Source organism: Colius striatus, chromosome Z (assembly GCF_028858725.1).
Source record: "Colius striatus isolate bColStr4 chromosome Z, bColStr4.1.hap1, whole genome shotgun sequence".
Taxonomy (NCBI): domain Eukaryota; kingdom Metazoa; phylum Chordata; class Aves; order Coliiformes; family Coliidae; genus Colius; species Colius striatus.
Window position 1 is genome coordinate 7,039,393 of NC_084790.1, and position 14,236 is coordinate 7,053,628.

Consider the following 14,236-nt stretch of genomic DNA (forward strand, 5'->3'; position numbering starts at 1 on the left):
AAATTTCAAGCATTTGAAGAATACTGCTTCAGCATATGCTGAATGTGGAGCAGCTGACATTTCCTTAAAAGTTACTTGCAAGCAGCACTAATTATCTTATTTTTCCAAAATCTAATGAGTGGCGTCAATGCTTAAAAAAAAGTCAGGACAATCTGGAGAAGGTTTTGTGGGAGCTCAGAGCTGTAGATGTTAACGTCACAGGAAAGGGAGCACAAAAGCTGAGGTCCTTATGACAGCCCTCCTGGTATAGCAAGAATAAGGATTGCAGAAAAGCAGGTTTCCACCTCTAAAAATAATTTCAAACAAGAGCATTGTGAGGGCATCTTAACAGCACGGTGCAGTAGCTGTGGCAGACTCCCCAAAGCTCCAACTGGAAGGATTCAGGCCACTGTCTTTCGTATCTTGTTTAAATTTAAACCCTCAACACAAGCAGCCAACAAGTGTTTTGACATTAAAAACTTGCCTTCAGGGTTTCTGCTTTTTCACATGTAATTTGTTTTTCTTCCTTCTTACTTGTGCCTTGTTCTTCAGCCCTTACAAGGACAGCAGCACTGGGTCCTCTCACAGGCAAGGAGCCCGAGGACAGCCTTGATTCTCATCTATTTCAGATCAAAGAGAAGAGAAAAAGAAGACAGAACAGCATCACCACCAGAAGTGCAATGGATTGTTTAAAAAACAAAACGCAACAGGATCAAGCGCCTCTTTGTATTAGAGGAGTGCTGAAGATAGAAACTGGGCTCCCAGTTATGCAGCTGCCTGGAGCAGAGACCACTATCCCAATACTGTCCTGGCCCTGGACTGTAGGCAGGGAACACCTCCATGGCAGCCCCTGGGGAGGGACATTGCGTTAGTCAGGCAGATGAGAGGCTACATGCTCTGGAAAACACTTTTTCACTGAAATGATGATGATATGATCATAGACAGAGATGAGAGTTGACATATTTACAACATTTTACCTCCTGCCCTTGATGAAGGGTAAAGAAGATTTTTAGGGAATAGTGGAAATTAGGATCCGGAGGTACTTAAACAATAATAAAAACTGGGTTCATATTCAGCAAATGAATCCTCACATTCCTATCCTATCCTCCTTATGTCACCAACCAGGCAGCGTCTGTGGTTCCTGTGCAGGTCTGTGGGCTTTGCAGGGTGTTTTAGTGACCTGAGAGGTCATGGCCATCTCAAGCATGGGCTTACCCAGATCTCTGACCTGCTCTCCTTTGGCAAAGAGCTGTAGCAGTGAGCTGTTTTTTATCAGTAAGTATTTTATCCATCTTCTCCCTTTGGAGGAGATTGCTCCAAATGTAAAATTGAAGGTAAATTTCTCCAAGAAGAAAAAGGAAGAACATTCTAAGCAAGGTATTTCACTGCTTGAAAACTGACTTCAGTGGCTCTGACGAATGAAAAATACACTGGATGTCTTATGCAACCTCACTGTCTGGACAAAGCACAGCCTGACACTTGTGATGCCTTGATTTTGTCTGCCTTGCTGCATGGTCCCTGGTAAGTCACTGCATTCCCTTGCTTCTACTGTTTCCATTTGCATAAAAAAGAATAACATTTCTGTTCCTCATTGTAAAGTGTAAGCTGGTGAATCATACTGCATTAGCACTAGTCTGTTAACTTACCATTATTCCAAAGGAAATTATGAGAACGCCACAGTACATCCTTAAAAAAAAAGGAGTTGGGATTTCTTCTCATGATTTGTTTTGCATCTGTAAAACCAGAACACATGTCATTATTTTGTTCAGCTGAAACAGATTTGCCATTTTTGTCTTTCTTTCTGAGCTAAGAGCTGGCAAACTGGTGATAGAAATGGTGGTGGAACCTCGGATCTGAATGGCGTTTTTGGTTTTCCTTTTAGCTCACACACCAGTGTGAGGCTTCCGAGTGGCAGCTTTGTGCTTCATTGTTCTTAGTCCTCTCTCACCATTCACACAAGGCAAAAGGAGAGGCACAAATGGAGACTGAGAACAACTCCCACCCCCATCTTTCCATAAAACACCACCTGCCCTAAATCTGCAGCCAATAAGGGGACCAGACAGACTGATGCTGTTGGGGCACAACACCAACCTCTGCAACCACAGCATGGGTACATCAGGGCCTGATGAGTGTGGCACGGGTAAAGGAGACCCTGTGCAGCCTGTCTGGAAGCATTTGTTACTCTGGAAACAGGATAGAGTTTTGCTGGAGGAAGAAGCCTGACCAAACGTCAAGATTCTGATGCAAAATCTCTTCATCTGTAAAAAGAGGGAAGGCAAGGTGAGGGAAGACACAAGGCAGTGGACAAACCAAAGAGTGGCCATACAAATGCCCCAAAATCCAGAGGGGAACTGGGTGCCAGGAGGGTAGTGAGGCTGGGGAGCTGCAGCACAGACCAGCTCTGACCCGCTACAGCAACAGCACAGAGAATCCTACAGAGCTCTTGAGAAAAGTATGAGGTGTATGACATCCTGCTGGATTGCTTGGGTGTCTCTGACACTTTACCCTGCTGCTGGAGAAACACAACTCTGTCTATATCACCTCCCCCCCCACCCCGCCCGCCTTTTCTTTTGTGGCTCAGGTAAAGGTGCCAGCCCAGAAACTCCTGCTCAGGGATGTGATTTTAGAGCTGTCTTCAATCTCTCTTCTGCCTTTTGTTTCAAATTTTTTTTCAGAGAACTGTTTACTGGGAGGAGTGCAATAACAAAATGGATGACACGGGTCACTTTGAATTCAGCAGTATATTTTAACCACCTCCTCTTGTCTCTGCAGTCAGTTGGGTAGGTGACACATACACTGCGATAGTGCAAACAAACATCTGCTCCAGTGGGTGTGCGCTTACTCACTCCAACATGCTCTTGAATCTAATTGGGAATTTCCAGGCTTACATTGCTCACTCTCTTTCCAAAATAACTTTTATAAGTATAAAGTGTATGAATTAATCATCCCTTTAATCCAGCAAAAGCTGTGCTATATCTGTTCAGTCACGAGATATTTATTTCTGTCCTGGGTATTCAGGATGGAATATTTTTGTGATTTCTTTCTTTCTTTTTTTATTTTCCTTTTCACAAGTACCAAGAGGAGTTTCCAGCTTAAAGAAATAAAGCAGTTGATTTTTGCAGAGATTGGCAGTCAACAGTACAGAGGAGATTTAGTAGAATGGTTGTCCTGGGGAGAGTGCAGGTGGCAGCTGTTTCTGTTTGGTTGGGTTAGTCCAGAGCATCAGATGAGAATGAAGCATAAAAGTACAACAGCACAAGAGTCCTGCAGCTCAGTTTGGATGCACACACAACATAGTCAGGACTGTTACTCTACCATGCCTCCTTCTTGGTGTGGCTGAGAGTGAGCAGTGTGGCCGTGCAGACACCAGCCCTGATGCTGAGGTGCTGCTGACTGTTCTGGCCATGCAGTTGGCCACGCTGGTATGAGTTTTGGCAGGTCATTGAGGATGGCTCTCCAGTGCAGAGTGCAGTGCAGAGAGAGCTGTGGGTAACGATAACTCAGGCAGATGCACAAGGCACAGGCAGTGCCACCTGCATGTCCCCATCCATAGCTGTGGTAGTGGTTGGTGAACACCTTTTCAACAGGGATTCTGAGCACTAGGTGAATGTACCTGTTGGGTTCCTGTCCCTGAACTGTGCCCATGCAGCAGCCAAGTTGCCAGACGGAAGCCAGTGATGCCATCTGACTAATGCACAATGTCAGAGGACTTCCAAGCCTACTGTGGGAACTAGGGGTCTCTATCTTAGCCTGCTGATGTAGATGTAGGTTCTGCTCTGCCTGGGATGACAGGGAAAAGGCACACAAAAAATATCCAATTCCAGAAGTGCAGTGGCTCATAAGAAATACAGCTTTACCACTAAGAGAAGTTCTATCAAACCTACCGGGAGTATTCGGAAATGCATGCTGAACTGACCTGAACCGGGCACCTCTGCCAGACCCACTGCTAGGAGAAAGGATGAGCCACCGAGAAAGAGCCCCACTCCTCTGCAAGACCCTTCCCAGGTGTGTGCAAGGTACCCAGAGCCCTCCTAGTCCCGTGCAGCTATCAGACAGGAGATGGATCGTTCACCAAGTCCTTCCTACTAAATAAAATGAAATTAAACGTAATGCAAAAGATATTTTACTTCTTTCTTTTTTGTAAAAAAAAAAAATCTTTACATGGAGAGTAAGCTTTTCAGCAGCTCTTGCAGCAGCGAACATAAGGAGTCTTTGTAACACAGTATTTCAGCAGAAATCTCAGTTGCTGCAATATGACTGGCAGAGAAAGAACCATACAAGTATTGTCAGATTAGTGTAAGGAATCTCTACTTACAATTCCGCCTGTTTCCCTGATTATTCAGAGACGGCCATTTAATAGTGGAGGCTTTCTTAGCAGTTTCATCAAAGTAATACCTTTTAGTCAAATGCCACAGCTTTTAATGTGATATATTCTAAAATACAGTGAAATACAAAATACTAGTCACAGAATCATGTCAGCTTTTTCTGGAAGAAAACCATTAAAAGAGAGGTTATGAGAAAGTGAAATATCTACAGCAATTCAAAGATGAGCTGGTATGGCTTGCCTGCTATATTGATTTTGCTTTCTGCTTAGCAACAGGATTTCAAGCTGGTTATATAAAAATATAGAGGAACCTGCAAATATTCTCTTGCTGTTGCAAAAATATCCAACAAAATTTTTTAGGATGACCTGATCTAGAAACACTGTTGGCATTAATCTTAGATAGAATTGTTATGAACTTGGAAGATACAAACAATGAAATAAAAAGCCAAAACGTTTTATCTGTAAGGAGCTAACTAGAAGCACTTGCTTGTAACTGAAAATGGCTTTGTCTCTAATTTGATTAAATAAATCTTTATATTAAGTCCTCTGCAAACATATCACAGACAACAGAAGACAGAAGACAAAGAAGATGGGTTGATGGAAAGCAGCTTAGGAAAGCAAGCTATCTGTAAAGGCATATTTCAGAGAAGAGGGTTTATTAACCATTATGTAAAATCTCAAGATAAACCCAGTATTTCTATTTATGTAGATCCATGCAAACTACCAGCAATGTCATGATAGCATACCTTTTGGCCTAGGTTATTCTGATGATAAATAGCACCCAATCTGATGGCTGTCACAGGACTACTGGAGCCTTTATTTGAGATGATTGGCCTGAAGTTTCAAATGCATTTGCTTTGATTTTGCTAACCATTTATGCCTCCTTTCTAACGATACTCAAACAAGTGTATTCCCCAGAAAGCACATTTTTGCCTGTGGCTAGACACCATCATCCTGGAAGATGCTTAACGTTTTCAGCTGTCATTGGAATTAAGTTTGTTAGGAGCCGAATTTTCCTTGCTTACACAATCAGTCTCACTTGACCAGCATGATCCTGTCTTCTCCATCCCATGGCACTGTGGTCTGGCAGAATTGTCTTTGCTTAGAGTAGAGGCTGGAAGATTGCTCCTCCCTGCACCCAGCAGTGGTAGCTAGGGAAATCATAACATGCCTTTTGTATGCAAGAGCAAGAAATTTCTGTGATTGTTTGGCAGGAGAAGAGTGATTTGGGGAAGATTACTTTGAAAACATACACCCTTCTCCTTTCTTTGTTGCTTCCTTCAAACAGAGGATGAGAATAAACCATCCAGTGACATTTGACGATGGTATTTTTATAAATCATAAAGGAAATAGTTCCTCAGATAACTAGCAGTCACCTTATGGCATTTAATATAAAGAAAAAGTCACAGAGCTAGGCTCAAGCAACATGCTCAGTTCAGTAATCTTGATGCGTGTGCCTAGGGGAAGTTTTCCTGCTTGTTTAAAGAATGTAGCTTCTCCCTTGGTGCCCCTCCAGCCCAGCCTGCTGCTCCCTGGAAGATGATGGTTGCTTCCAGAGATCAGCACTCTCATATGCCAGCATGCAATGCTGAGACAGAAACGGTGGGAAAGGAGTCTTGTGTCTCTTCTTGGCTCCCCTGTCTTAAACTGCAACTGTTAAAAGTCCTAAATCTCAATCTGTACAATACACTTGAGGTCATTTCTATATGTTAATGGCATATTGTAGTGGGCTGACCCTGGCCAGCAGCCAAGCATCCACCCTGCCTTTCACTGTCTCCCTTTTCCTGGAGGATGGGGAGAAAAAAAATCAAAAGAAGGCGAAAAGACTCGTGGATTGAGAGAATGGGATACAACAAGGAAAGCAAAAGCTGCACATGTAAGCAAAGCAAAATAAAGAATTCATTCACTGCATCCCATTGTCAGGCAGATGTCCAGCTGCTCCTTGGGAAGCAAAGCCTCAGCTGGGTTAATGGTTACTTGCAAAATTAGAATGCCATAACCACTAACATCCAGCCTTCCTCCTCCTTTCCCTGAGCTCATATGGCTGAGCATGGCATCGTATGGCATGGGATACTCCTTTCATCAGCTGGAATAACTCCCTGTCCCCTCCCAGTCTCCATCTCACATGCAGCCTCTTTGCTTTGGAGTGGGATGGAAGAGATAGAGAAAGCCCTGACATGATGTGAGCACTGTTCAGCAGCAGCCCAACCACCGGTATGTTACAACACCGGCTCAGCCTCAGAGCTGGCTCGTGGTTCCATACTAGCTGTCACCAGGAAAGAGACTTCCACTCCAGTCAGACACAGTGCTGGCACCAAACAAGACCGTGGTGGGTTGGCCTTAGTTGACTGCCAGAAGCCAACACAGTTGCTCTCTTGCCCCCCTTCCTTCTTCCACAGGATGGGAGAAATGAGATGGAAAAGCTTCTGGTTCGATACAAAGATAGGGGTATCACTTATCAATTACCATTGGGGCAAAGTGGACATGACTTGGTGAAAATTTCCAACTAGAAATGAATAATGGTTAGAAACAAAGATAAAAGCTAAAAACGTCTCCTCCCTTCATCCAGGGCTCGACTTTACTTCTTTGTTCCTGGCTCCTCTACCTCCTCCAACTCAAATGGTGCTTGGCAATGAGGAATGGGGATTGTGGTCAATTCACAACCTGCTCTCTGACACTCCCTCCCCTCATGCTTTTGTCGTGCTCCAGCATGGGTGCCTCGTCTTGGCTGCAGTCTTTCAGGAAAATCCATGCCAGTGTGAGTCCTCTCCACAGTTCCTGACTGAGAACCAGTGCTTGCACAGGCAGCTGTCCTCACACCAAAACAGTCCTTGTACCAAAATCAAAGTCACATCATCACAAAAACAGCAAAGGTGGACAATTTACACACACAATAAAACTCCACTGCTTGACCCCTCACAACATTCCAATGAAAAAACACATTCTCCACAATTATTCCACTCTCTGCCTATGTCCAGTCTTAGTTTTGTGTGCTGCGTCTCCCAGTTCCTCCGTTTGCCTCAAATTCCTGAACAGAGCCTTCCTTCTCCTAAGTAGGGGCAAAGGGAGACTCAGGTGCACTCAAGTATGATCGACTGTTTCTTCCAATTGACCAGGAGAAGACATGAGGAAAGGAGATAGTGAAGCTATCTCTAAGCTGGAAGACCAAACACAAACTGAGAGGCGAGAGATGCTTAGAAGGTCTCAACTTCTCCTTACCTATCGATGGTATAGATCCATCCACTTCCATCGCCTCCATGCCCAGTGGTCCTTTGTGACTTCTGCAGTGATGACTGCAGCTGGGGATTGGGTCACTATCTCATGTCCCATGCTCCTCTGACGGTGCTGAGTGGAGGCATGATAGGCATGGGCCAAGCCCCAGCAGAGTGGCAGGAGGTTTGGGTCTCCCTGAGGTTTGCAGGGCCAGGGTAGCTTAGGTGGTATGGCACGGGATGCTTAATCACAGTATCATAGGCTTAAGCCCACATAGAGGGGAGGAGATATTTTACTTCCTACCTGTGTTTCTCATCATCCTACTCTAATCACTGTTGAATTAATGCAAGCTAAACTGATTAAATTGCATTACTTTCCCTCAAGTCATACCCATTTTTATCCATGACAGTAACTGGCAAATGATCTCCCTGTCCTTACCTCAGCCTATGAGCTACTGCAGTTGATTTCTCCCTCCTAGCCTGTGAGGAGAGGGAGTAAAAGGTCGGTTCAGTGGGTGCTTGGCAGTCACACAAGGTCAATCCACCCTATTTATGAAGATATTTAATAACTTTTTATTTAGAATGACATATTGGTTTTATTATTTCCTGAAGGGCAGAAGGTTTTTGAACACCCCACTAAAAGTTCTCTGGAGAAAGTATGCATCCATACAACAGATGCAGAGCACAGCAAAGCAGTACCTAGGTGTCTTTAGCAGGCTGAGTACGTATATAAGAGAAATGGTACTCGACATTCCCTTCTGGGACCTGGGAAATCCTCTAAGGAGCAGAATGTGTCAGCCTGTGCAGCACAGGGGTAGTCTGATGGACCTGTTTTTGGACAGTGTTGGATGAAAGGGTGAAGCCTCTGCAAATCTGCTATGGAAATCCTCTGTTTTCTCTACTGCATCTGGAAAATATTTTCTAAAATGCATACCCTAACCCTAAAAAACTCTATTTGCTTTGGCTACTGCACCAAAGCCTAGCAGTGGTAAAAATGCTTCCAGTAACACACGTCATACATGCACAGAAGGGCTATCTCTGTAATTGAACGGTAGCTTTGGTCAGGGGTGAGTGATTTCCTTTGGAAAGCCATTGCTTTATCACAGCTGAACCTCAGCTCAAAGAACGTTTAAAGACTCCTTTCGTACTGCCAGTCATGCTTAAACACTTGCACCTTTCAAGCTGTGTTTTAATCATTTGATATTAATCAGCACTTGAATTATTGGATGAAAGTACACAGGTAGCACTTGAAAGCCTCCCAAAGCACATCGTGACCTGCCTATCTGCAGCCTGATGCTGCTCTGCCCATATTGATCCAATCAACACGGGGCATTTTAACTTCAGTTTAAGAACATTTGAACTTAATGCAAGCCAAAGTTAACTGTTTCAAGCTGAAATAAGGGTGAGGGGAATTTCCCTGTTTGAACAAATCAAATTTTGAGGCAAGTTTTAGGGAGAGTGAGTGCATCTCCTGGTGAGCTGACCTTGGATGCTGACATAAAGGGCAAGTTGGGTGCCATCCCACATAGTCAAGTGGAAGACAAAGAAATGCTCTAGAAGATGGAGGCGAAAGCTACAAGCCTCCATGCATCCTGTGTTCACCTGCACATGGAGTAACCACCAACAGGAACTTTGTAGGTGACAGGCACTGCTCTCCTCTCTGCGAAAGCCTGACCATCTAAGGTCAGCCACTACTTACTACAGAAGGAGCTTTCCAGCCCTGGCACAGGCTGCTGAAGGCTGTGGTGGAGTCCCCATCCCTGGAGGGATTCCAAACCCTTGTAGCTGTGGCTGAGGGACACTGCTTAGTGGTGGTCGTGGCAGTGTTGGGTTGATGGTTGGACTTGGTGGACCCAAAGGGCTTGTCCAATCTCAACAATTCTATAATTCTATTCTGTTCTATGATTCTTTTCCCTTTCATGTGTACATTACGGGCGCAGCACTGACTTTGGTGAGAAGCACTTGTCATTTCGTTTCTCACAGTTTTCCTCAGTAAGACTATCTTTTCCTCACACAAGAAAACTTTTGTGAAATTCTAACCTAAAACCATACTTTATTGTCACTTTTTATTACTTTCTCGTAAGTTAAAAAAAAAAGAGAAGACTATATTTTTTTAACATAGTTTTATCTACAACTCTGAATGGCATTTAATCTGTTTACCCAGGTATTTTTACTCTCCTCTTCTTTCTGGTCTTTTTTCATCACACTTGAAATGGAATATGAAGAGGAAGAACATTGTACAAGAGCCATTTAAAAACAATTAATCAATGTACTTAGTCTTCTAAAAGGTCTTATACAAAACCTCTCCCTCTAAATCAAACATGTAACGAAAAAAGCAATTTTGAATTCTGAGCAGTGTTTTCGGCAATGTTAAATATTATTTGTGCTGTCCTTAAAATACGTTAACAATTTATGAATTTATTGGTCCTTGCTTGGGGATCTATTGACGAGAGCTTGCAAATGATGATAACAAAGTCCCTTATTGCAAGTAAAATATTATTAAAAGCATAACCCATAGATGCAGAATTTCAAAATGTTGGGTTTTATACCTATGTAGCTGAAGTTGTTACAACCTGTATGTTGTATCTTTTCTTTGACCAACCTTTGTAACCCAGATTATCAAGAACTAGAACATGAACTTACAACTTTACCTCCCTATATCCTCAGTGGTAAAATACTATAGGGGCGCTTTGTCTCTTCCAAATGATGACTTTGCTGCTGTTTTTCTGGGGGTTTCCACCTCTCCTGCAGTCCTGCCCATGCACTTTCCAGGCTTTTTTGCTTGGCTGACTTTGAGCTGCAAAGCAAATAGAATCAGTCAGACCGCTCCAAATGGACGGCTGCTCCCCAGCCGCTTCCTGCTCGCCTGGCAGCGTGCGGCAGGTAGCGCCTAGTGTGCCATTAGGCCCCAGCTGAACCACCTGCACAGCTGGCAGGGCACGTTTGTCTTGCCTTTATACAGACATGATTAGCTGTTCTCGGTGTTTGCCTGCTGTAAAACTGAAAATGTGCCACGCGCTATTACCCAAGCAAATGTAATGCCCCCAAAATAAACATGCCCCACAAGTTCACAGGTGGTAATTGATGGAAAAACAGGTGTTTCTCATATTTTGTGTGATTGCAAATGCACACAGCTCCTTCTATCCTGTCCTTCAACTGCTTTGCAGCATTTACTCCTGCAGAAAAAGAAATGGTGTTGCTGAAAAAGAGTGGGTTTCAAGAGGGTCCTTTGGTCCACGGCCATATTAAATATAAGCAGCGCAGCCCGTTTTAGTATTTAAATAATGAAACTACAGCAGCTACCACATCCACTTTCACCATTAAGCTGTATTTCCAACTACTCTCATTTTAAAACGTGGTGCTCCAACTTAGCAAATTAAAACCACACGTAACAGAAATTCCCATCTGAATGGCGTTTGCATTCTCAAATTGGACCTTTCAAATAGAAACAGTAAAATAATATTGACACCTGCATAACCAGTTGGGTTTATGCTTCACAACCTGAAGCTCTTACAAAAGCATTTAGCTCCCAGCAGCTGTGTGAGATCTACTGATCTTGCAGTGTTAGTAATGATCAGGTTTTATAATGAGATGCAGGGAGAAATATCAGTGGTCAGTTTATATAAGGTTTTCCACAACACACTGTTCTTCTGGGTGAAGGCACCTGAAGAAGAAATAAAAGAAGGGAAAAAAGCATTGCTCCTCATAGATGACAACACAGAAAAATCCTCAGTGGTGAGGGTGAAAGTCAGAGGTATTCTGCAAACCTGGGAGTGAGCCTGGCCCAGGAGCTGCTCTGTGCACAGGGAGCCAGCAGAGGAGCTTGAGAGCCGCCCTTAAATTGCAAACATTAGTGACCTGCAGCAGCCAAAACACTTCCTTTAGGATTGAGTTGATCTTTGATCCCTGTGCATTGATCTCTTTCCCCAGACAAACATCTCCATCTGTTTTTTTCAGAGCAGGGCCTGTAGCAGACATGTCTCTGCTTCTTCCATCTCTGCAGGTCACTGGCACCCGTACACAGGGACTTATCTCTCCCTGCCAATTCAGCAGCAGAGTGCGGGGACAAAGTAACACATCCAGGATGCTCCCCCTGTTTCATAAACAGCCTCTTCTAGCTTCCCACATTGAGGGCTTATCATTTGCCCATCAAGAATTAGCAATATTTTAACCTAATGCAGTCTGCATAGTGAAAGAAAGTTCTGTGGGTAGAGACAAAACACTTAGTTTTGTTTTGCAAAATCAGATGGGCTGACCTCATGAAGTGACATCAGAGATTAATTTACTGAATTGTGACTGAACTAAAATGAAATGTCATTACATAATACCTTTCTTTATCAATAATATTCTTCCCAACTAATAAAATGATAAAATGATGGCATTCCCCCAAAACATTCTGATTTTTTTTCTGCAGATAGACTTAATTCTTTTACTTGCCTTTGTTTTTTCTTACGCTCCATTCTTTTTATTTGCTCTTCCATTATCTGCCTCAGCAAGAAACACAATTGCACATCTTCTAAAAGGTGCACAAAGACAAAGTGACTTTATCTCTTCATAACTTCATTTCAGACACAGCTTTCTTTCTTCATGAGTCACGGGGTTTCATGCCTGTGCTTCCCACCTTGTAATGAATATATTTGTTAGGATGTCAGCTGCTGTTCAGCTTTTGAACTCCCCAGCTTTCCCCTGCATGGAGACTTTGCCTGACTGAAGGGACAGATTTGTGGCCAGGGTGGATGTGGTGAAGCACATGAGACCAGCCGGAAGGAACAATTCCCACACCAGCCTCAGCCCCTGATTCTCCTTCCGGTCCTGTTTCCAGTGCAGCCCTGTCTCACAGCAGCCAGGAGTGGATGTCCAGAGCAATGCCACAGCAGTCAAGCAGAGCTGGACTCAAAAAACATGGACTTGAGCCTTGAAAAACAATTGATGGGTTTAGCTCTGTTTGCCTAATCAATGAGCAAGGAAATAGGGTGCTGTGTGTAAGTGCTTGGCTTTCCAAAACTGGTCCAACTCTCTTTTTCATGGACATCTCTTTGAAGAATCAGAAATGTAGGTACAAAAACACAGCTATGGCCCTAGACCTTTATTTCAAGGAAGAAAACACCCAATCGGTTAACTCATAGACATACAAAAGCTAGAACATGGCTTTTGGCTGTAATGAGGGCGAGTTTTCCTGTGAGATGTGTGAGGAAATTTCCAATATCATTTCCATCCAGATGTCCAGTTACTGAACAATAACACAAAATTCTTCAGTGTACCTGTCAGGGTTTAACTCCAGTCAGCAACTAAGCCTCTGTCAGTTGCTCATTTACTCCTCCCATCCCCTCCCATAGGGTGGGGAGGAGAAGTGGAAAAGAAACCACAACTGCTAGGTTGAGATAAAAACAATGTCATAGCTAAAATAATATATAATAAGAATAAAATATGACAGTCATAACTGAGAGGAACGAAACTCAAGAAAAGACAAGTGACACCAAGTGCAGTTGCTCACCACCTGCTGACTGATGCTCAAGCAGTGATCCTCCCCTCCCTGCCAACTCCCCCCCAGTTTCTATACCGGGCATTACGTCCCATAGTACAGAATAGCTCTGTGGCTAGTTGGGGTCAGCTCTCCTGGCTATGCTTCCTCCCAGCTCCTCATGACCCTCAACTAGTTGCTTTCCGGGCAGAGTGACAAGCAGAAAAAGCCTTGATGCTGTGCAAGACTGCTCAGCAATAACCAAAACATTCCTGGGTTATCAACATTATTTTCAACACAAACCCAAAACAGCCTTGTAGCAGCTACCAGGAAGAAAATGAACCCTGTCCCAGCAGAAACCAGAACAGTACCTCTGAGCAAAGTGCTAGAAGTGAGGCACGTAGGACACAAGCAGGTGAGCATACGCATTTATACTTGCTGAAGCAATACCACACTTGAGAAAAGACTCCTGCCCCACAGATTCTGAGTTTGAGTTCACTGAATCTTTTTTTTTTCTTTTCTTAATAAAAGCTACTTTAGTGGAATTACTGCTGATGTACACCCTTGCTAGCTCAAAATCAGGAGCTCATTATTTCAACACCTTTTGAGTGAGGGGTTCATTCACAGCTCTCCTACAATCAGGGGCTGCAGCCCTTGGTGGGTCAGGATTTTATATGCAGGGTTACATGCTGTGTTGATGAACTTCTTACCTATGTTCAAGGAAACATTTTGCACTTAGTCTACAAGAAGAGATTTCAGCTTGGAAAATGTAATAATTCCCACTCAGCCACCGCACACTGAAAAACCCTCAAGAGCTTCTTCACCAACAATTCTCAATCAGATGCAAAGAGGTCCTTACCAGAATGCAGATCCCCTAGAAGCAGGTCTGTCTTGAACAGCACGTTAAACTGAAGTTATAAACTAGAAGTAATATTTTTTTAATTGTTCATGTTTCTGATTTAACACAGAATACCACTGGGCACACTAGGAGCTAAATAAATCTTTTGCTGATAAACAACAAACCTTAATTGTTTATGGAGCATGAAACAATTAGCTTTGACTCCACCTGATGCTGCTGAGCAAGCTGTTTCTTTTTGTTATGCCATTATTAGACGGGAATGTAGTCGTTGGATGGTATCCTTCATTAGTGGAGAGGATAACCACTTTTGTGTGGCTTGTTCTCTAGCACTGCTCAGGACTCTATACACAACCCATCTAAGTCCTCCACAGAAGTGCATCAAATAAATAAACACATGTGAA